We start from the raw sequence: 21,978 nt of genomic DNA, 5'->3' as shown, positions 1-21,978 counted from the left end.
GCACGTGCCTATAGTCCCAGCTACTCTGGAGGCTGGGGCAGGAGAATCACTTGAACCTGGGAGGCGGAGGTTGCAATGAGCCGAGATTGTGCCACTGCACTCCAGCCTGGGTGATGAAGTGAGACTCCATCTCAAAAAAACAAAACAAACAACAAAAAACCATGGAGAGTAGAAGTAGAAAATAAAACCAAAATTTGGTAAAATCCAATACTCGTTCTTTTTTTTTTTTTTTTTTTTTCTGAGACAGAGTCTTGCTGTCACGCAGGCTAGAGTGCCGTGCAGTGACGCGATCTTGGCTCACTGCAACCTCCACCTCCCAGGTTCAAGCAATTCTCCTGCCTCAGCCTTCTGAGGCTGGAGATTACAGGCACATGCCCCTACGTCTGGCTAATTTTTGTACTTTTAGTAGAGACGGAGTTTCACCAAATTGCTCAGTCTGGTCTCGAACACCTGACCTTATGATCTGCCTGCCTCAGCCTTCCAAAGTACTGGGATTACAGACATAAGCCACTGCACCCAGCCTCAACACCTATTCTTAATAAGACCCTTAGAAAATTTCTGGATTCTCTATTCTGTTCAACTAGTCTGCGTGTCTGTTTTTATACCAATACCGTTCTGTTTTGCCTTGTAGTATATTTTTAATAGTGTGATGCCTCCAGCTTTGTTCTTTTTTGCTCAGAATTGTTTTGTCTATTTGAACACTTTTTTGATTCCATACACATTTTAGGATTATTTTTCTATTTCACGTAAAAAATGACATTGGCATTTTGATAGGAATTACATTGAATCTGTAGATTGCTTTGGGCAGTATGACCATCTTAACAATATTAATTCTTCTGATACATGAGCATAGGATGTTCTTTTCATTTGTTTATGTCCTCTCCAATTTCTTTCATTAGCGTTTTGTTATTTTTTATGTAGCGGTCTTTTACATCCTTGGTTAAATTTATTCCTAGGCATTTTATTTTATTTTTGTAGCTATTGTAAATGAGATCGTCCTCATCATTCCTTTCTCAGTTAGTTCAGTATGAATGTACAGAAATGCCACTGATTTTTGTATGTTGATCTGTATCCTGCAAGTTTACTGAATTTATTTATCAGACCTAAGAGTTGTTTGGTGGAGTCTCTAGTTTTTTTCTAGCTATAGGATCATATCATCAGCAAAGAGGTACAATTTGATTTCTTTTCCAATTTGGATACCTTGCCTTTTATTTCTTTCTCTTGCCTGATTGCTCTGGCTAGGACTTCCAGTACTATGTTGACTAGCAGTCACAAAAGTGGGCCATTTAGTGTGCTGTTAGCTTTGGATTTGCCACATATGGCCTATATTATTTTGAGATATTTTCCTTCTATGCCTCATTTGTTGAGAGATTTTGTCATAAAGGGATGTTGAATTTTATCAAATGATTTTTCTGCATCTTTTGTTCTTCATTCTGTTGATATGATGTATTTTTTATTTATTTCCACATGTTGAACCATCCTTGCATCCCTGGGATAAATTCCACTTGATCACGGCATATTTTTTTTATATACACTGTTGGATTCAGTGTGCTCAGTTCTTGAAAATTGTTGCATCTATGTTCATCAGGGATAATGGTCTGCAGTTTTTTGTTGTTCTTGTTGCACTCCTGTATGCTTTGGGTATTAGGGTAATGCTGGCCTCACAAAATAAATAAAACAAAGAATTACTTCCTCTTCCACTTTTTAGAACAGTTTGAGGAAAGTTGGTGTTATTTCTTCTTTGGAAGTTTGGTAGAATTTAGAAGCTAAGTCATCTGGTCCTGCGCTTTACTTTTGGGGAGACTTTTTATTACAGATTCAATCTCATTATTTGTTACCGGTCTGTTCAGACTTCCTATTTCTTCCTAATTCAATCTAATACAGATGGACACATACAATCTACCAACATTAGGAAGACACATACAATCTTCCTAATCTTAGTAGATTGTATGTGTCCAGGACTTTATCTATTTCCTTTAGATTTTCTAGTTTGTGCACATACATTTGCTTGTGATAGTCTCTGATTATCATTTGTATTTCTGTGGTATCAATTGCAATGTTCTATTTTTATTGATTTTGTTTATTTGGGTCTTCTATCTTTTTTTTTTTTTTTTTTTTTTTGGTTAGTCTAGCAAGTGCTTTATCAGCTTTGTTTATATTTTTAAGAAGACAACTTTTCATTTTGTTGATCCTTTAGATTGTTTTTAGTCTTTATTTCATTTAGTTCTGCCCTGATTTTTGTTGTTGTTGTTCCATTAACTTTGAGTTAGGTATCTTCTTGTTTTGCTAGGCCCTCAGGTGCATTGTTGATGGTTTAACTTGAAATATTTCTACTTTTTTGATGTTGGCATTTATTGCTATAAACTTCTCTCTTAGGATTGTTTTTGCTTTATCCCATACATTTTGATATATTATGTTGTGATTTTCGTTTCAAAAAATGTTTTTCAACATTGCTGCAAAAGTAATTGCAGTTTTGAACAGTGAATTTTAAATCATTACAACTAGACTCAAACACATATTTATTAAATAAAATAGGAACCATTGCAATCAACACATTTTTGCCAATGAGAAATAAGTTTGTTCATTCCTGTAGCATAAAAATGCATGCTTCAGGATTCGATGAACTCTTTTTTTTTTTTTTTTTTTTTTGAGACGGAGTTTCGCTCTTGTTACCCAGGCTGGAGTGCAATGGCGCGATCTCGGCTCACCGCAACCTCCGCCTCCTGGGTTCAGGCAGTTCTCCTGCCTCAGCCTCCTGAGTAGCTGGGATTACAGGCACGCGCCACCGTGCCCAGCTAATTTTTTATATTTTTAGTAGAGGCAGGGTTTCACCATGTTGACCAGGATGGTCTCGATCTAATGACCTTGTGATCCACCCGCCTCGGCCTCCCAAAGTGCTGGGATTACAGGCGTGAGCCACCGCGCCCGGCCTCGATGAACTCTTGGGAAGCATTTTCTGCATCCTGCTGGTTATGGAAGCATTATATCTGCAAAAAGTTGTTGAGATGCTTGAAGAAGTGGTAGTTGGTTGGCAAGATGTCAGGGGAATATGGCAGATGAGAGAAAACTTTGTAGCCCAATTTGTTCAACTTTTGAAGCATTGGTTGTATGATGTATTGTCAAGCGTTGTGGAGAAGAATTGGGCCCTTTCTGTTGGCCAATGCCGGCTGCAGGCATTGCCATTTTCAGTGCATCTCATTGATTTGCTCAGCATACTTCTCAGATGTAATGGTTTTGCCAGGATTCAGAAAACTATAGTGGATCAGACCGGCAGCAGACCACCAGACAGTGACCATGCCTTTTTTTGGTGCAAATTTGGCTTTGGGAAGTGTTTTGGAGCTTCTTCACAGTCTAATTACTGAGCTGGTCATAGCCAGTTGCTGTATAAAATCCACTTGTCATTGCACATTACAGTCCGACAAAGAAATGGTTCATTGTCATTGCACAGAGTAACAGAAGATGACACTTCAAAATAACGATTTTTTTTAAATCTTCAGTCAGTTCATGAAGCACCCATTTATGGCATTTTCTCACCTTTCCAATTTGCTTCAAATGCCAAATGACCATAGCACGGTCGACGTTGAGTTCTTTGGCAACTTCTCGTGTAGTTGTAAGACGGTTATCTTCTATGATTGCTCTCAATTGGTCACTGTCAACTTCCAATGGCCACCACTATGTTTTTCATCTTCAAGTCTCTCATCTCCTTTGAAAAACATCTTGAACCACCACTGGACTGTATTTCATTAGCAGATCCTGGGCCAAATGTACTGTTGATGTTGTGAGTTGTCTCCACTGCTTTACAACCCGTTTTGAACTCGAATAAGAAAATCACTCAAATTTACTTTTTGCCTAATATCATTTCCAAAGTCTACAATAAACATAAAGTAAATAGCAAGCAATAAGTCACTAGCAAAAAGCATAAAACAAGGAGTGCCCATTAAAATGGTGCATAATAAAACCACGTTTATTTAAGAATGTATTCCAGTATCAAATAGCAAATTCCAACAATGCAAAAATTGCAATTACTTTTGTACTCACTCAATATATCCTCCCTAATTTACTTCTTTTTCTTTTTCTTTTTTGTGACAGAGTCTTGCACTGTCACCTGGGCTGGAGTGCAATGGCACAATCTCGGCTTGCTGCAATCTCTGCTCGCTGCAATCTCCACCCCTCCACCGCCACCATTGTGCCCAGCTAATTTTTTGTATTTTTAGTAGAGGTAAGGTTTCACTATGTTGGCCATACTGGTCTCACGCTCCTGACCTCCTGGTCCACACGTCTTGGCCTCCCAAAGTGGTGGGATTACAGGCATAAGCCACTGCGCCCAACCATTAATTTACTTTTAACCCAATGGTCATTCAAAAGCATGTGGTTTAATTTCTACGTATTTGTATAGTTTCTAAAGTTCCTCTTGTATTGATTTACAGTTTTTTTCCTTTGTAGTCTCGGAAGATACTTGGTATGATTTTGAGTTTTTTAAATTTTGTTGAAATTTGTTTTGTGTATTAACATATGGTCTATTCTGGAGAATGTTTTGTGTGCTGATGAGAATATGTATTTTGTAGCTATTGAATGAAATGTTCGGTGTCTTTTAGATCTATTTGGTCTGTTGTGAAGTTTAAATCGGAAGTTTGTTGAATATTTTGTCTAGACGATCTCTCTAATGCTGAAAGTGGCATGGTAAAGTCCTCAACTATTATTGTATTAGAGTCTATCTCTCCCTTTAGATCTACTAATATTTGTTTTATATATCTGAGCCCTCTGATGTTGGGTGCGTCAATGTTTAGAACTGTTATATCTTCTTGCTGAATTCATCCTTTTATCATTATATAATGACTTTATTTATCTCTTTTTACTGCTTTTTGACTTAAAGTCTATTTTCTCTGGTACAAATATAGCTACTCCTACTCACTTTTAGTTTCCATTTGAATGCAATATCTTTTTCTATCCCTTTAGTTTCAGTATACATGTGTCTTTATGGGTGAGATGAGTTTCTTGTAGGTAACATGTAGTTGGGTCATGTTTTTTAATCCATTTAGTCAGTCTATATCTTTTAAGTGCAAAGTTTAATCTGTTTAAATTCAAGGTTATTACTGATATGTGAGGGCTTATTTCTGTCACTGTATTAAGTAATTTCTGGTTATTTTGTATATCTTTTGTTCCTCTCTCTCTCATATTTTTTATCATTGTGGTTTGGTAGTGTTCTGTAGTGGTAACATTTTAGTTTTTTCTCTTGTTTATGTGCTTGCTCTGCCAGTGGCTTTTATATTTTCATGTCTTCATGGTGGTTTATTGTTATTGTTCTTTCACTCCCAAGTGTAGCACTCAATTAAGCATTTCTGGTACGGTCAGTCTAGTAATGATTTTCCTCAGCTTTTGCTTAAAGAATAAAAAAATTATTTATCCTTCTCTTATAAAAGATAACTTTGCTGAGTATAATATCTTGGGTTGCCAGAGATTTTTTTCTTTTTTATCAGCACTTTTAATCTATCATTCCATTCTCTCCTGGCTTGTAAGGTTTCTGCTGAGGTATCTGCTGTTAGTCTCAGAGGGGTTCCTTTATAAGTTACCACGTGCTTTTCTCTTGCTGTTTGTAAACATTTACTTTGTCTTTGACTTGACAATTTGACCATAATGTGCCATGGAGACATTTTTGAATTGTATTTATTTGGGAATCTTTGAGTCTCCTGTATCTGGGTGTATAATTTCTAAATAAACTTGGAAAGTTGTCATCTAGTGTTTTATTAAATATATTTTCTTACCCTTTTATTTTCTTTTTGCCTTCTGGGCCAAAAATTCAAATATTTAGTCATTTTATGGTGTCCCACATATCAATGTAAGCTTTGCTCATTCTTTTGTCCTCATTTTTATCTAACTGAGTTATTGCAAAATATTTATATTGTAGTTCTAAGATTCTTTCTTCTGGTTGATCTAGTCTATTGTTGCAGTTCTTGCATGTATTTTTTTTTTTTTTTTTTTTTTTTTTTTTGAGACGGAGTCTTGCTCTTGTTACCCAGGCTGGAGTGCAATGGCGCGATCTCGGCTCACCGCAACCTCCGCCTCCTGGGTTCAGGCAATTCTCCTGCCTCAGCCTCCTGAGTAGCTGGGATTACAGGCACGCGCCACCGTGCCCAGCTAATTTTTTTGTATTAATAGAGACGGGGTTTCACAATGTTGACCAGGATGGTCTCGATCTCTCGACCTTGCATGTATTTTGTATTTAATTTAATAAATTTTTCAGTTACAGAATTTCTATTTGGTTATTTTTCATAATATCTGTCTCTTTGGTAAATTGCTCATTCATATCCTGAACTGCTTTTATGAGGTTTTTGTATTGTTTTTCAGATTTCATAAATTTGTTTTTGATTGTGACCTGTTGCTAGAGAATTATTGTCTTCCTTTGGAGGTATCATAGTTCCTTGCTTTTTTATGTTTCCTGTGTCCTTATGTTAACATCTGCACGTCTAGTGTAACAGTCTCTTCTTCTAATTTGTTAAATCTGATTATTTTAAGGGTAGGACATTTTCCTGAAGGTGTGTCTGTGGTGTTGGTTGGGTATGGAACTTTGGCTTTGATTCTGGGATTGTGCAATAGTATAGCCTCTGAATGATTTCTTTGGCTAAAAACAGCATCAGTGGTATCTGTGCTTTTCTCAGGGGCTTAGGGTGCAGTTGTTAGTGGAGGCTGTGGTGAAGTTTTGCTGGAGACTGAGACACGATGTGGGCACTGAGACACAATATGGACCCGTTTTTAGGCCACAGTGGTGGCAGCAGCAGGCTGAGCATGCCTATCCTTGGACACCAGGGTGATGTGTTGTCATGTGTCAGCCAGTCCAGGCAGACTGATTGTTGGCCTTTTAGGTGGCTTGCTCAGGTGCCAGGAATGACAGTGGTAGGCCAGACAAGTGGGTTATTGAGCCCCGGGGCAGCAGATGTGGCATAGGCAATCACAGTAGCAGTGATGAGATGCCCTTTGGGACCCAAGAGATCTCTGTTGTTTTTGATAATGGCTACAATTGCGTGGATGGGCCAGTCCCCAGGTCTGCAGATGGCACATGCAGATGAGTGGCAGCTGTGGTGGTAGTGGCAGGTGGACCCTTCCACTGAGGTTGAGGTCCAACCTCAAATAGTAGAAGGAGTGCTCAGGTGTCAACAGTGGTAGACTAGATGGGGCAATCCCCACACCCCTGGATGGTGTGCTCAGATACTCAAGTTTCAGTCTTTGGGGATGAACCTCCTACAGTCATGTGTTGCTTAACAACAGAAATATGTTCTGATAAACGCATTGTTAGATGACTTTGTTGTTGTGCAAACATCACACTTACACAAACTTTGGTGGTGTAGCTTACTACGCATCTAGGCTATATGATACAGCCTATTGCTCCTTGGCTACAAACCTGGACAGCATGTTACTATACCGAGTACTGTAGGCAATTATGACATACTGGCAATTATTTGTGCACCTAAATATATCTAATCATGGGAAAGGTACAGTAAGATATATTACACAAGATTTTTTAAAACGGTACACCTGTATAGAGCACTTACCATGAATAGAGTTTGCAGGACTGAAAGTTGGTCTGGGTGAGTCAATGAGTGAGTGGTGAGTGAATGTGAAGGCCTAAGATATTACTGTATAGACTTTATAAACATTGTACACTTAAGCTAACTAAATTTATGAAAAAATTAAAGCAATTGCACAATGATATGGTGGCTACAACATCAGGAGGAAATAAGAATTTTTCAGCCAGGTGCAGTGGCTCATGCCTGTAATACTAGCACTTTGGGAGGCCAAGGCAGGCAGATCACCTGAAGTCAAGGGTTTGAGACCAGCCTGGCCAACATGGTGAAATCCCATCTCTACTAAAAATACAAAAAATTAGCTGGGCATAGTGGCAGGTGCTTGTAATCCCAGCTACTTGGGAGGCTGAGGCAGGAGATTCCCTTGAACCTGGGAGGCAGAGGTTGCAGTGAGCCAAGATCACGCCACTGCATTCCAGCTTGGGCGACAGAGTGAGACTCCATCTCAAAAAAAAAAAAAAAAAAAAGAATTTTTCAGCTCAATTATAACCTTATGGGACCACCATTATATAAGAGGTCTATCATTGACAGAAATATTCTCATGAGTGCGTGACTATAATTTGTAAAGCAAATGATAACTGTTGGAAGATGGCAAGTGGAGAAAACTGTTGTCCAAAATGCCCTTTACCCATCACAGTCAGCCCCTAACACAGGCCCCCACTAATTCCTTTGAGCCTGTGGACAGCAGACTCCATAATGCTTGTGTCCATTGTGAGCGCTCTCCTAACATACTTACAACTCCGTGGCAAGGGAGATCAGAGCTATCCAGAGGAGATGAGTGAAGCAGACTAAGCTGCCCCTGACCTCTTACCCCACTCCCACCCCCCAGGCCCCACCCCCTAGTTTGCGCTTGGGTGTGCAGAGGTGCTCTCTCCTCTTCCCTTCTGCTGTACTTTCCCGAAATGACCAAGAAAACTTGTTTTATCAATATTGAGAATCAAGGAAATTGCACTCTACGAATATCCTCTTTGGCTGGGGATCTTTCTCCGATGAAGTTTGGTGTGGCTGCCAAGTATGGGGAATGCGGAAGAGGCCACAGATACTGTTTCAGGAGATCAACAAGACCTAAGCTTTTGAGCAGTGTTTGCAGCACCAGAGAAACTTTAGGTGCATAATGAGATTGTCTTTCCCTGGCTTCTTGAACATCCCAAGAATAAGTATTGCAAGTCAGCACGGTTCTGCAGGAAGAGTATAGGTTACAAGGTCGGAAGCCTGGGCCCCACATGGCATCAGGGATGACAAGTCCCATTCCCTTTGGATTTTAGTTTCCTCATCTATGGCATCCCATGCCTACATGCCTCTGTAAGGCTCCACTCCTTTTAGCGTTCTGTGTTTCTAAGCAGAATCTTTGAGAAAATTGAGATGTACACTGGGAATGGCCACCAGGAAGGCAGGCCAGAAGGTGTTTGCCGGATGACCCTTTGGTAATTGGCAACAATGTATTTCTCCTTTTATGCTTTCCAAGAATTCTAATGGACCATCAAGTATCAAATCAGGACTATTGGAACGTCCCTAAATGGGTTATCTTTAATCTTCCTCCATTCTTAAGTCTTGCCCATTTAAGTTCAGCTGAAATTGCATCCTACTCTGTGGTTTGTAGAAAAAGTCCACAGTGGTTTTTGTCTCCTGGTTTCAATTTAGGGTCCACTCTCCTCTAATCACTAGATGCCAGTGTGTTTTCTAATAATTCCTGTTTTGCCAGTTTCTGAGTTAACAGACTTCCTCTGCCCCTGGGTCTGAAGCTCTGTCCTGCCAGTGGCAGCTGAGACACTTCAACCTTAATTATGAGATACCTTTCTAAGTCCTGGAGAAAGCCAAAATAACAATTAGCTTCATGTAAATATTGAGCCGTGGCATTTCCTTCTTGTGTTCTGGAGAAGGTCTGAGCTTGTCCTGGTAAAATGTCTGGGCATATAAAAAAAAGTTAATTTCTTGTGGATGGTTAAATCCTGAATCCTAACTAGGGTTCCTCAAAGAGCGTTCCCTGCGAGTCTTGTGGAGACATTCAGGGTCATTTTGGGGGATGCTCCTTCCAGGTCACCTGTGTTGGGCACTTGGTGGTGGTGGTAGTTCTCTGGGTCAGCACCATCCCCACTGCCCATGTTCCTAGTGACACTTGTGCAACACTGGCCGCCCTACAGTCTGTGGCTATGTCTATTGGGACAGTTTGCTGTGGGTTCCTCAGGCTCAGTTTCATCTTGCGGATCTGCTGCCCTACAAGGAAATCACACTGTTTGTTTGTTTGTTTGGCAATGCAAACACCCAGGCCATTTCGCGAATTGGTCTTTGGGCTTAATTCAAAACACTCAGAAGCAATTGCCTGCGCTATCTAGATTAATCTGATTGTGCCCCCAGAGCCTTCTACTCAAAACAATCTGCTTAATGTCTGAGTTTTAAGAATTAACTCCTAACACTGCTGACAGCCCGGTCCTGGCTCTGCTGTATCCGTGTGCTCTGCACAGAGATGCAGCCTCACAAAGCAGCAGTCCTTAGTGCTGAGAAAATCCTGAGTCATTCAGTACTAGGGTTGCTAGCCCAGATCTCCAAGACTGTAGGGGCCAAATCAGGAAAAAATATTCTCAATTCTGGATAATATCCCTGAAAGCCAATATAAGCATTTCTTTATTCTATAGGATCTTATCCCTACAGAAAGCAGACAAAGAAACAAGCAAGAAATACAGTGTCTCAGGCTGGGTCCTCTGGAAGCAGACACTGAGAGGGAGTTCAGAGAGCAAGATGTTTATTAGGGATCAATGTCTGTGAGGGAGGAGGATTGGGCAGAGGGAGAAGTTTAACCGTAATGCAGGCCCAGCAAAGCCTCCGCTATCCAGTAAGGGCTCTCTGGAGAGTGTATTATCCCTCACGGCATCCCATGTTGGAGTGAAATGGCTGGGCCTTTGTGCCCCTCTTGCCTTGCACAGGCACCTGTACTGACACCTTACATGAAATATTGTTCTCTACAGCTGCAGGAGACTTTGAAGTAGCTAAAGGTTGTCCATTGACCTTGGTCCTAAAGACTGGCTGCAAGTCATTTCTTGAAGGATCTGGGTGGCACATCTGTACATCTGTCTCTGGGAGGGTTGTGAAAAAAAGCTTATAGCACTATGATAGTCACTGCTCCTGATCTGTAACTCTTGGTTCCATTAAAGTCTCTGTTGGATGTCCAGGGATGGGTTGCAGCAAATCTTCTCTCTCTCTCAGACAAAGCATTTAAGACCTGACAGAGGAGGTGGACCAGATAATGCTGCCACCCCAGATTGTGTCTCCGGTGGGCATCTGGCATCTACATGCATGGAAACCTGGAGTGCTGCTGAGTCCCCTGGGCCTCTGGCCAGCTCCAGAACAAGGAACTTGGAGCATTTCCTCCCATCACTAGGTTGGGTGCATCTCTTAGTTCAGCTCAAGTCTCTTTGCACCTAACAGCCAATATTGCAGTGATGGAATAAGGAGGTGAACCTCTCTGCTTTCATTAGATGTGACTCTTATTGTAAAATGTAGTTAGAAATGAGCACATGTTCAATATCTATGAGTAGGCATTGTGTGATATGAAATGGATGACATTTGCTTTCCTTAGACTTCTGCAAAAGTGTTTATTTTTACAAAAAGAATTTGTCAAACTGCAAATTAGCATGCACATATCCCTTCCTGTTCCCTCCTCCCATCTGGCTTACGCACAGAAATTACACTTCTTCTCAGTTTTCCCAAACTGTTAGCACACAATTCAGCTCCCATTTGCTTGGTGTCAATTTAATATTGCATTAATCAGACAATTAGGGAGGGGCCAGAGAAGATCCCCAGCTAAAGTACTTTAAGCGGGAGTCAAGTTGATTAGAAATTGTTTGTTTCTTTTAATTTTAAAATAGTTTGGTTTTGCCTTAGCACAGAAATTTTAGTTGATTATCAAGTCTTAGAAGCTACTAATGAATTGACTCAATGAGATTAAGGTATTTCCTTGGAATCAGTACCCCAAGAAAAGCATCTGACCCTCCCCGCTGTTAGTAGGGCCACCTTGGAAAAAAAGAATAACTTGTAACTTTGTTTATAACATGCAAACAGCCAGATGAAAAGTGAAAGATTCAGTCTGATGGAGGAGGCTACAGCTCTCCTTAGTCCCAACACGATTACATTGGATCGTAGTCAAGATCCAGATAAATCTGTAATTGCAGTACAGGGGTCAGGACACTAGGCTCCAGCCCCAGCATTCTGTAGCTGTGAAGTTAGGGCTGATCCTTTTTCTCTCAGTCTCAATTTCTGCACCCCTGGGAAGGTGGTGGTGATTATGTCGACTTTGCAGGATCATCACCACGATCTGAAACAGAGGGTTGGTTACGCTGACATGGAATATTCAGATCAAATTGCACAATCTGAAAATGGCATGGAGCTTTCCAAACCTAGGCAACAGGGCCTTGTCTTTCTGTTTTTATTCAAATTTGGCAAACTAGGGACTATTATACTTAGTAATGACAATGAAACTATCCCGTGTGTTCTGGTACTTTCATAATGTCATGAAATGTTCCCGCTAGAACAGGACTTAAGGCCAGTCTACTCTAATAGCTTCGTTTTTGAAATGTTGAAAGAATTGAAGGAACTCAGAAACACACGTGTGGCATGTTGGGACACTACCCCAGGCCTGTGGCTCACCCACGGGGCTCTGGCCACTTTGTCTGACCTTTCCCAAACCTGACCATACTCAGGCAAACCTCGTTAACAGGAGCTTTGCTCTGGAAATGTTTTCATGGAGATGTCATGAGATTACCTAAAGTGAAAACATAAACATACATATGTGTGTATATATGTGTATATATACATATCTGTGTGTATGTGTGTGTGTATGTATAGCTCTCTGTGTCTGTATGTGTATATCTGTGTGCGTATATGTGTGTGCATATGTCTCTGTGTGTGTATATCTCTGTGTCTCTGTGTGTATGTGTATATATATTTCTGTGTGTATATGCCTCTATGTGTGTGAATGTATGTGTGTGTATATATATATTTCTGTGTTTCTGTGCGTGTATGTGTATATATATTTATATAGTGTCTCTCTGTGTGTATGTGTATATATATTTCTGTGTGTGTGTATGTCTCTCTATGTATGTATATGCATGTATATTTATCTGTGTGTGTGTATGTATCTTTGTGTGTGTGTGTGTGTGTGTGTGTATGTGTGTCCTAAGTCTGTCCACCAGTGGATATTTGGCTTTCTCTGGCTCACCCTCAAACTAAGTTCTGTCAAGATCGCAGAGACAAATGTAACCAAGTTCAAGTCTGCTTTCCGGCTCTGGGCTTTCCCACAGAGTGAGCTGAGGTGCGAACTTCCCTAGTGAGAGTTGGTTTCAGTCTTCTTCCTTAACCCCACTCCATTACCCTGGATGAGCCAGCCTGGAACATGGGCAGGTGCATGGCTTGCTGCATGTGCTTATGGCCAGGGAGCGGCCTGTCCTGGGGCAGGAGGGCAGAAACCCGGTCTGAAACAGAAACCATGTTCATTCAGTCAGGTGAGGCAGGCAGGCATGGCCAGCATCCATCAGAGGGACCCTGGTAGGAACAGCAAACTTGCTTTTCCACTTCAAATTCTGACATTTAAAACTGAGAACATCAGCTCTTCCCTGTCTCTGTGATAGAGACACTAATGATATGAAAACCCACCGGAGAGAAAATGGTACCTGAGATATGCCATGCTAGCCTATAATGGGAGCAGGATGTTTCCAATAAATAAACAAGTAAATGAATTCCCTAAATGCATAATAATCAAGCCATGATTACATTTATAAATTGCAAAGGGAAACTTAGGACCAGGAATGAATTGAATCAAGTTGTATTGTTTCAAATTTTAATGTTTTAACTTAAATGTCTGAAGGGGGTCTTACCAGACCCCAGCATCTACTGTGTAACTGCAGAAAGTCAAAAACTGGTTCGGAAATTACACATATTTGGTATTTATGGCATATTTGATACTATCTACCAACGCACGATGGTCCCCGTAGGAACCCTCAAGAGCCCCGTAGAGTAGGAATTTTGAGGTCTTCTTCATCAACTACAAGGGATCAGTTAGAAACTTTGTGTATTTCTAGAGCCAATTTGCAGGAGCACCTGCATTCGGTCCACACGTGGCCTGGCAGTTCCTGCGTTTGCATCTGCACCCTGTGGCAGGTCCGGGTGCATGGGGTTTGCTCTGAGAGTCCTGCCAAGCTCTGGCAGGTGGTCAAGGCCTCCTGGATAATGAAATCTCTTTGCTGAGTGGCCGCCCGCCTCTCCCACTGCCCCCACTGTGTGCATCCCAGAGAAACAGACTCACTTTCTCTTTCCAGACCCAAGCATCATCAAGCCTGTTGCCGGTGAATCTGGGCCAGTGCAATCCCATTCTATATAAATGTAGATAGATAAAGTCTCAGCCTTCTTTTCCTAAAGACAGACATTGAAGTATAGGCAGAATCCCACCATCCTAGGGGTCAGAAGCCCTGGCTGGTGGACCCAGCACTGCCACTAGCTCCCAGAAGGACATTGGGCAAGTCACTTTCCCTTTCAGGGCTCCATGGCCCAGGCTGTAAAAAAGAGAGGTGCTCTGAAAGGGTTACACTCTGGGATGCGGAGATGGGGGGTGGGGGAGCACATTCCTGGGGAGTGACACAATTCCAAACACGGAGATCAAAGGAGCCCCAACCAGGAGCTTGCAGGCCTGCGTCTGGGGGTCGGTAATTAGCTCCTGCAGCCACCTTCCTCTCCCGTGGGCTCAGGGCGGGCGGGTGGGCGAGCACTGTGGGCCCTGAGACGAGTCCTCCCTAAAGCAGAAGGAGCTGGGTGGGGGCCCGGGGGAGGGAATAGAGAGAGAGCCCACCAGGAACTGTGACATCTGTATTGAACTTTCTGTTAGACAGATGCAAAGTTTAAACATTTTAACAAAAAGCAGTCCACTCCGGGCTTTCTCGGCACCAGTGTGAGAACTGCACTCTGCGGATACCTCTTAAAGTATTTGATGAGAGACTAAAAGGCTGACAGGCTAACACTTCACTTCCTTCCAATTAGGGGCCTTTAACATCAAAGGCCCAGGCCCCACTCAGCCGGGCTTACTTGAATGAATTAGGGAAGAGAATGAGTCCAGGAGTTGCTTCGTTCTCTCACTCGCAGGGACGTGGGGCTCTAGGGGCTTTAATAAGATGTTTGAGGTCAAAAGGGTCAGGTCTCTGACTGGGAGCACCGGGAAACTGCCAGAGTGTTTCAATATGTGTGGTGTTTGTCATGCAATCAGGCTCGCCAAAGCCTCCCCTTGTGGGGCCCTGTCTTTCGGGGACCCTTCCGGAGCACTCAGGCAGGCAGGCAGGAGGGGCCCCCAGGTCCCTCTCTGGTGGGTGTTCGAGGCCTGGGTGCAGGAAGAGCTAGGCCTGTGGGTCTAGCTTTTTCCCGAAAGCCCCAGCCTAACATTTGGGAGGTGAGGTGCCGAGAAGCAACCATATTAGGTGGCCTTGTATTCGCTTTAGAGGTTTATTGTGGAGACACAGGCTTCGAGAAGGCGAGAGTGGTTCTCAGCCACTGAGCCGGCCTTCAGCATCAATCAGAGAGAAAATGCAACTCTGTGAGCCATCAGAGCCAGAAGAGAAAGAGAGTATTTCCTTGATTTCCCTTAACTTTACTATTACAAGAGACCTGAGTCTCCTGCACAGCAGCCCCTGCCAATGGTTTTCACTTCCTGTCTGCACATTTCAGCGTCCGGCATCTCACCGTCCTCAAAGACTCTATGCATTCCGTGGCGAGCAGCTCTCCTTGTCAAGAGAAGTCAGAAGATGCCTTCCTGCAATGTGCATCGATCACACTTTGTCTTGCTTTGTGCAGCTGAATCAGCAGGGTCTCTGGAGCTAGATAGACGTGGGTTTAATACCTGGCTCCACTGAAGCCATTGCTTCCCTGGTCTAAAATCTTAGGCACGTGACTTCATCTTTACACTCCTGCTTCCTTCTTGGCAAAATGTGGCTTTAGCATTAACTTTTGAAAGTAAGAAAACAGCGTTTATAAAGTGCCTGTCAGAGAATCTTGTACATAGTAGGGATTTAATGAAAGTCAAGTATTTATGTCCTATTCACGGCTCATGAGGCTTCCCTTTTCTCAGCTTAACTTCCCTCACCCCTGACCCCTACTTCACTGCAGGGTGAAGAAGGCCTGGTGCAGGCCACAAAGAGAGTGGTCTCTGGCCTCGGGCAGCAGGGTGACAATAGAGACCTTCCACAGTGAGGGCAGTTGAGCTGGTTCCAAGATGTTCAAATGAAGTCAAGTAAAAGAGGGAAGCACAAAGTAGGGAGGGAGCAACAGCACCACGAGCTTGAAATGCACAAGAGATGTGCAGAGGACAGCGGGGGGGTGTGAGTGTCCACATCAAGCTGAAGCTTGTCCAACCCACAACCCAAGGGCTGCATGCAACCCAGGACAGCTTTAAATGCAGCACGGCACAAATGTGTGGACTTTCTTAAAACATTACGAGATGTTTTTGTGAGTTTTTTCTTTTTCAGTTCGTCAGCTATCATTAGTGTTAGTGTATTTTATATGTGGCCCAAGACAATTCTTCTTCCAATGTGGCCCAGGGAAGCCAAAAATTGGACACCTCTGGTCTAGATCATTGGAGATGGGAAAGAGAGAAGGCCCTCAGTGAGGCTGGGACTTCTGGGTGAAGAGCTCTGTGCATCATGCTATGGATCTTCAGGAGTGTCCACTGTGCCCCAGAATTGGGCTTTTGCCATCAACATTAGATCACTTTTGATCCTCAAAACAGAGCCAAAAAGTAAGTATTGTTATTCCCATAGTTTAGAAGTGGACACTGAGGCTAAGAGCATTCCAGTGACTTGTCCCAGTCATAGTGGAACTCCTTAGAACCTAAGTGTCCTAACATCGAATCCAGATTCATGAAATGATTCATGACCTTGTTGAAAATACAAAAGCAGTATCAACAGACAGTAGAAATGGAGAGAGGAGAGCTCAGGGTGGGCTGGGCTAGGAAGAGAAAGCTTCCTGGGAAGGTGAGCCATGCATGCAGTCTTCTGCACACGGGGCTCCTCTGGCTCTTTAAACTCATTCACCTACCATCCAGGGCTAAGGGACAACAGCCAGTTACGGGGCATGAGTTCAATTTCGCCTTCAAAAATATGCAAGGGATCAGGCAAATCATGGAAATTATTATTGTGTGAGTGTCAAACCACAGAAGTGGCTTTCCCTTATGGACTAACATTAATTAGGCACCTGCTGTTTGCTAGGAGTCTTTTTAAAAACTCTGTGAGCCAGGTGCAGTGGCTCACGCCTGTAACCCCAGCACTTTGGGAGGCCGAAGCAGGTGGATCACTTGAGGTCAGGAGTTTGAGACCAGCCTGGTGAAACCCCATCTCTATTAAAAATATAAAAATATGCCAGGCATGATGGTGGGTGCCTGTAATCCCAGCTACTCGGGAGGCTGAGGCAGGAGAATCACTTGAACTCTAGAAGCAGAGGTTACAGTGAGCCAAGATAGCTCCATGGCACTCCAGCCTGGGCAACAGAGAGAGACTCCATCTCAATAAATAATTAATAAATAAAATAAAATAAAAAGTTCTATGCTTTCATTTTAATTCAGTCCTGGATGGTTGGCGTCTTTGTCTCCAATGAGGAGACGGAACCAACAAAAGGTTAAGTCCCCTGTCCAAAGTCAAAGCTTCGGTCTAAAACGTGGGTCTCTTTGGTCCAAATGGAGGAGTCTTTCCACCCCTTTATTTCACTCCTGAACTAAGAAGCTGTGCTTTGTCTGAATCCATCACGTGGACCTTGTGCCCAATGACCTCACAGACAAAGTCACAGACAGGAAACAAAGTGATAGCACCTGTGCTCCCACTTCCTGGTGCAGAAGCTGAGCGCCAGGCACCAGCCCACTCCGCCACTCCGATTTCCTATTTCTGCTCTGAATGAAAAGATCCTGAGGACATCTCCAGGAACCCTATTATATTTCACCATTAATTAGCTGGGTCATTATTTTTAAAGCCCCAGTCAATATTCCCCTGTGGCAAAGTCAGCTCTAACCCAGGACATTTACATACAAATTGCAATGCATCTCTACACCTTTGTCACTTCCAGTAGGAAGGGCCATCGTGATCATTTTGCTCCTTCCTCTTCGAAGCAACAACAAAAGAGAACTCCAACAAGAATGCATGGAGTGTGTACTATTTCCAGGACTCCTGGGTCCATGGGGGGCCAGGTCTGGGACCCCCAAGAAATTGTAGGTGTAATTGAGGTGACAGTGGTCAGAACACAAGCAGAAAACAGAAGAGGAAGTGTAGTGAATGCTTTTCTGTGTTAGATATGCACACACCAGCAGTTTCTCAGTATTGCATGAAGCCATGACTGCTCCAGTAAGCTAGAGCTTTCCTCTCGGGGGACCCATTAGATTGGAACAATCAGACACTAACATAAGAGCTGCTTTCCTTATTTTCTACAGTAAGCATAAAGCACTGCAATGATATTATCACATCACCAAGCATCAAGATGTGGTCACCTCCCTTTTCTTTTTCTTGGGCTTTATAGCAGCATTCACTGAGCTGGACTTGGTGCCTATGCGACATGAATAGAACAAAGATTACAAATTCTCTAGATAAGGATGTTGTAAAGTCAGAAGAGAAAAAAGTGGTTTGTGTATAAATTATACATGTTATATGTAAATTGTTATTTGTGGTTATTATAAGCCTCAGTTCCTACTGGGGAAAAAAGAGAAGCTGTTTTTATTTGCTAAGTCACTGCGCGGAGGAACTCAGAGTTGGCAATCCAGATGGGCTTCCTGGAGGCATTGGGGCTTGGGCCTTGGAGGTGAGGCAGGATCCTCTAGGACATGAGCAGTGGGAAGGGAGAAGGAAGAGGGGGATCACATCCTGGACAGAATGAGGTGACATGTGGGGCAGTGAGACCTGGACAAAGTCCTCAGCAAGGGGAGCGTCTGGAGAGAGAAGCGGTGATCAGATAGTGGCCTGTCCTGTCTGTCAGGTGACAGAAGAGACACCTGGCCTCTAAGGGTGCTTCTAGGAGCACCCCCAGAAGTGATTTTATGAGAGCCTACAATCCTGTGTGTAGTACCAAGCCCAGAGAGCCTTGTTCCCTGAGAGAGACCACTGGATACACTTCCCTCCAGCCAAACCCCAGCACAACTCGTGGACCAGTCACTCAAGACTGTACGCACTGCTCTCACTGCCCCCTGTGTCTTTCAGCTTACCCCAAACCCAGTCATCCAAAATTTAATTCAACTCCTTCTCTCTCCACTCTCCAAGCCTCCACTTCTTCATCTGTAAAATGGGAGAAATGACCTCCCTCTTCTCTGGGAAAAGGTCTTTTCCCCACAGGAAGGAGAATGGCCCGTGCACTAGAAGGCACTATCTTCAGGGAGTAGCAGTGCTGAGGAAGGAGCCAGAAAAACCCAGACAGTCCTCTTTTCAGAGCAGCCTGGGAGAGTGAAATGAGCTCTTGGAGCTGCACCGTCCCCATCCGGCACAGGGGCATGGAGGCCTTCGTCCAAGAGCCGTCGGGAAGTCAAGGGCTGCACAATGGGTGGATGCACCCAGCTTCCTTCCATGCCAGAGGCTGCAGTCTCTCTGTTGCTATCATCATCTTTTCTCTCTTCCCTTCCTTTACTGTAAGAACAGAGCCAAGCCCTGTCTCTATTCGCCCTAGCCCAGGTGGGGATCTCATTGTTTTATAGATTACAGAGCTGGTCCTTGGAGAGCAGCATCTCCCAATTTTCCCCCAACTGTGGGTGCTGACACGTGATTCACTGGGATGTCGCGTAATTACAAGATGTCACTGAATCTCTGTCCCCTCCCCACCCCAGGTGGATGTGCTGGCCTCTATGGCAACCATCAAACAGCAAGCTCATAAAGCTGGCTCATCTTCCAGGGAGCAGGGCAGCTCCAGGGGCCATATTGCAAATGTTTGACCCCAGGTACCTCCAGGTCACGGGGATTTATTAGTTGGAATCTGCAGTTCAGCAGATGACATTTTAAAAGGCGTTTTATTGCTCGTGACCTGTGTGCATTGCAGGGTAATTCTGAGGCTTTGTGTCTGCGGCAACTGTCCAATCTGAAACACCCACACCGCGTTGCAGCCCTGCTTGATCTGCATAGGAGACCCAGGTGAGCCACCCTGCCTCAGTCCCTACTGCCAGTGTCCAAAATGTCAGACTCTCCTCCACCCCAAGCTAGGACTTGATGCCCAGCCCAGTGACAGGGCTTTTTTGCAGCAAACCTGCTAGAAGGAGATTCTTATCAAATCTTCTCAAAGGCCAGATGTGAGGGGGCTTAACCAAGGTCAGGCAGCTCATATATGATAAAGCTCACATGGGAACCCAGGGATGGCATTATCATCATTTTGCTTCTCCACCTACAGCTGCAAAATCTTTCCATTTTGCTCTTTGCTTTAAAAGCAGTGATACAGAGGGCATGGCTGGAAGGGTGAATCCTGGATTAGCATTAGCAGTGACCCTAGTGCAGAAAGTGGCCTGGAGGCCAGGCTATTAGGGAAGATGCAGAGGGAACCTATCTCTGGGTGGGGGACAGACCGACTGAGTGTTCTGTGGTCTCTCAAAGCAGCAGGTTACATTGTACACAGCAGCACAGCCTATCTGCTGGCTAAGCAGCAGCTCCCTCTGCCCATTCCCCTGGTTTATTTCTGGCAGTCCTTGGAAAATGAGCATAGGAGCCCCCTCCTCTCGGCCACACAGTCAGACCCAGAGGCTGTCCCCCAGGCCCTCGGGTTTCCCTGGATAACAGCATCATCCTCTGTGTTACAATTTTCTACACCATCTTCTGATCCTGCCCCTGACTGTGATCGTCTGTAGTCAAAGATTGGGAACGATTCACTTTTTGCCACCCAGGACCTCCTCTATGTGTGGCTCATCCCCAGGTGGGACCCATAGCAAATGTTCATTCTATGGGGGTTGTATTGAGTTGAGCTCCAAGTACGCCACACTCAGGGGATGATGCCTCTTCCCTTGTGTGTTCCTCTGGCAAGTAACAGAAGTGTTGAAGAAGATGCTTCCAACCCAAAGACATGCACTAAAGCACGTCATACAAATCCTGCAAGGCTTGGCCCATTCTTAGTTTGAGATTAAGATGATGAAAATCACACACACACAGATGCACACACACACACATGCACACACACACACTGCTATTTTGTCAAGCAGCCTCCTTGGGAGCAGAGACATGTAAACTCCTTCATTGGCTTCTTATTCAAGATCAATGAAACACATCGTTTAGCCCAAAGAGGTAAAGATCTTCTCTCAAGACTGCCAGCCGTTCCTTTTTCCCTGAGCCAACTCAATCTTGGCTCAGTTCAACAGACTCTTATTGAGGGTCTACTCTGAGCCAGCAATTGATTGAGACACTTGGATGACAAAATAAAGAAGGTAAAATGCCTACTTTCAGAAGTCCATCCGTGTACCAGAACCAAAAAATAAGACATCAGATCATTAGGGTGTAAAAGAATGTTTGCTGTATAGAAAGGGACCCACCAGTATACAGAAGCACCGAGGTGGGGCTGTGAGCTTGAGTGATCGAGGGGTCATCTTCCACTGGAAGTGATGCCTGGACTGTGCATCAGAATAAATAGAAGTGGTTTTGTGAAGGAGAACTCAGAAGGGCATCATGGGCAGTGCTGACAGCATGAGCAAGGGGATGGGGGTGTGGAAGGATGTAGTGTGCATAGGAATTTCTGACTGTCCCGTGTTGCTGGAGTGAAGAGTGTAAATTAGCGAGAGGTAGATTTAGAAAAATAGGCAGAAACTCCATCATGGAGTCTTATATGCCAGCTTAGGAAGATTCACAGCCTTGGAAAATGAGCACAAGAGCCCCCTCCTCTCCACCACACAGTCAGACTCAGAGACTGTCTATGCTATAAGCAATACAGAGTCATTACAGGACTTTGAATATGCCAGTGAAGACTTAAGTGCCACCTGCAATCCCAGCACTTTGGGAGGTCAAGGTGGGCAGATGGCTTGAGCCCAGAAGTTTGAGACCAGCCTGGGCATCATGGTGAAACTTTGTTTCTACAAAAAAATACAAAAATTAGCCAGGCATAGTGGTGCGCCTGTAGTCCTAGCTGCTAAGAAGCCTGAGGTGGAAGGATCCCCTGAGACTGCAGTGAGCCGTGATTGCACCACTGCACTTCAGCTTGGGTAACAAAGTGAGACCCTGTCTCAAAAAAATAAAAAAATTTTAAAAACCAAAAATCTTACTTTCCCTGGAAGATCCCTTTGGTGGTCATGGAAAGGGTAGATTGTAGTCAGAGCTGGGGAGATCATTTATGGGACAACTGTAATATACCAGAGGGAAGATGGTGAAGTCTGAATTGAGGCAGTGGAGATGGGCTGGAGAGAAACAGTAGGACAATCAGGCTTAGGTGTGCAGTT

General features: G+C 43.7%; 1 pseudogene; it reads right to left on the bottom strand.

Annotated features, from left to right (window-relative positions):
* Positions 1-2,522: 2,522 nt before the first annotated feature.
* On the bottom strand, positions 2,523-21,135 carry LOC135269629 (histone-lysine N-methyltransferase SETMAR-like; annotated as a pseudogene).
* Between the last annotated feature and the right edge of the window lie 843 nt (positions 21,136-21,978).

The sequence above is a fragment of the Aotus nancymaae genome, unplaced genomic scaffold, assembly GCF_030222135.1.
Source record: "Aotus nancymaae isolate 86718 unplaced genomic scaffold, 86718_ANA_hifiasm-v0.15.2.pri h1tg000057l, whole genome shotgun sequence".
In the NCBI taxonomy this organism is placed as follows: domain Eukaryota; kingdom Metazoa; phylum Chordata; class Mammalia; order Primates; family Aotidae; genus Aotus; species Aotus nancymaae.
Note: the sequence above shows the minus strand (reverse complement) of the source record. Positions and strands in the feature narration are given on the sequence as shown.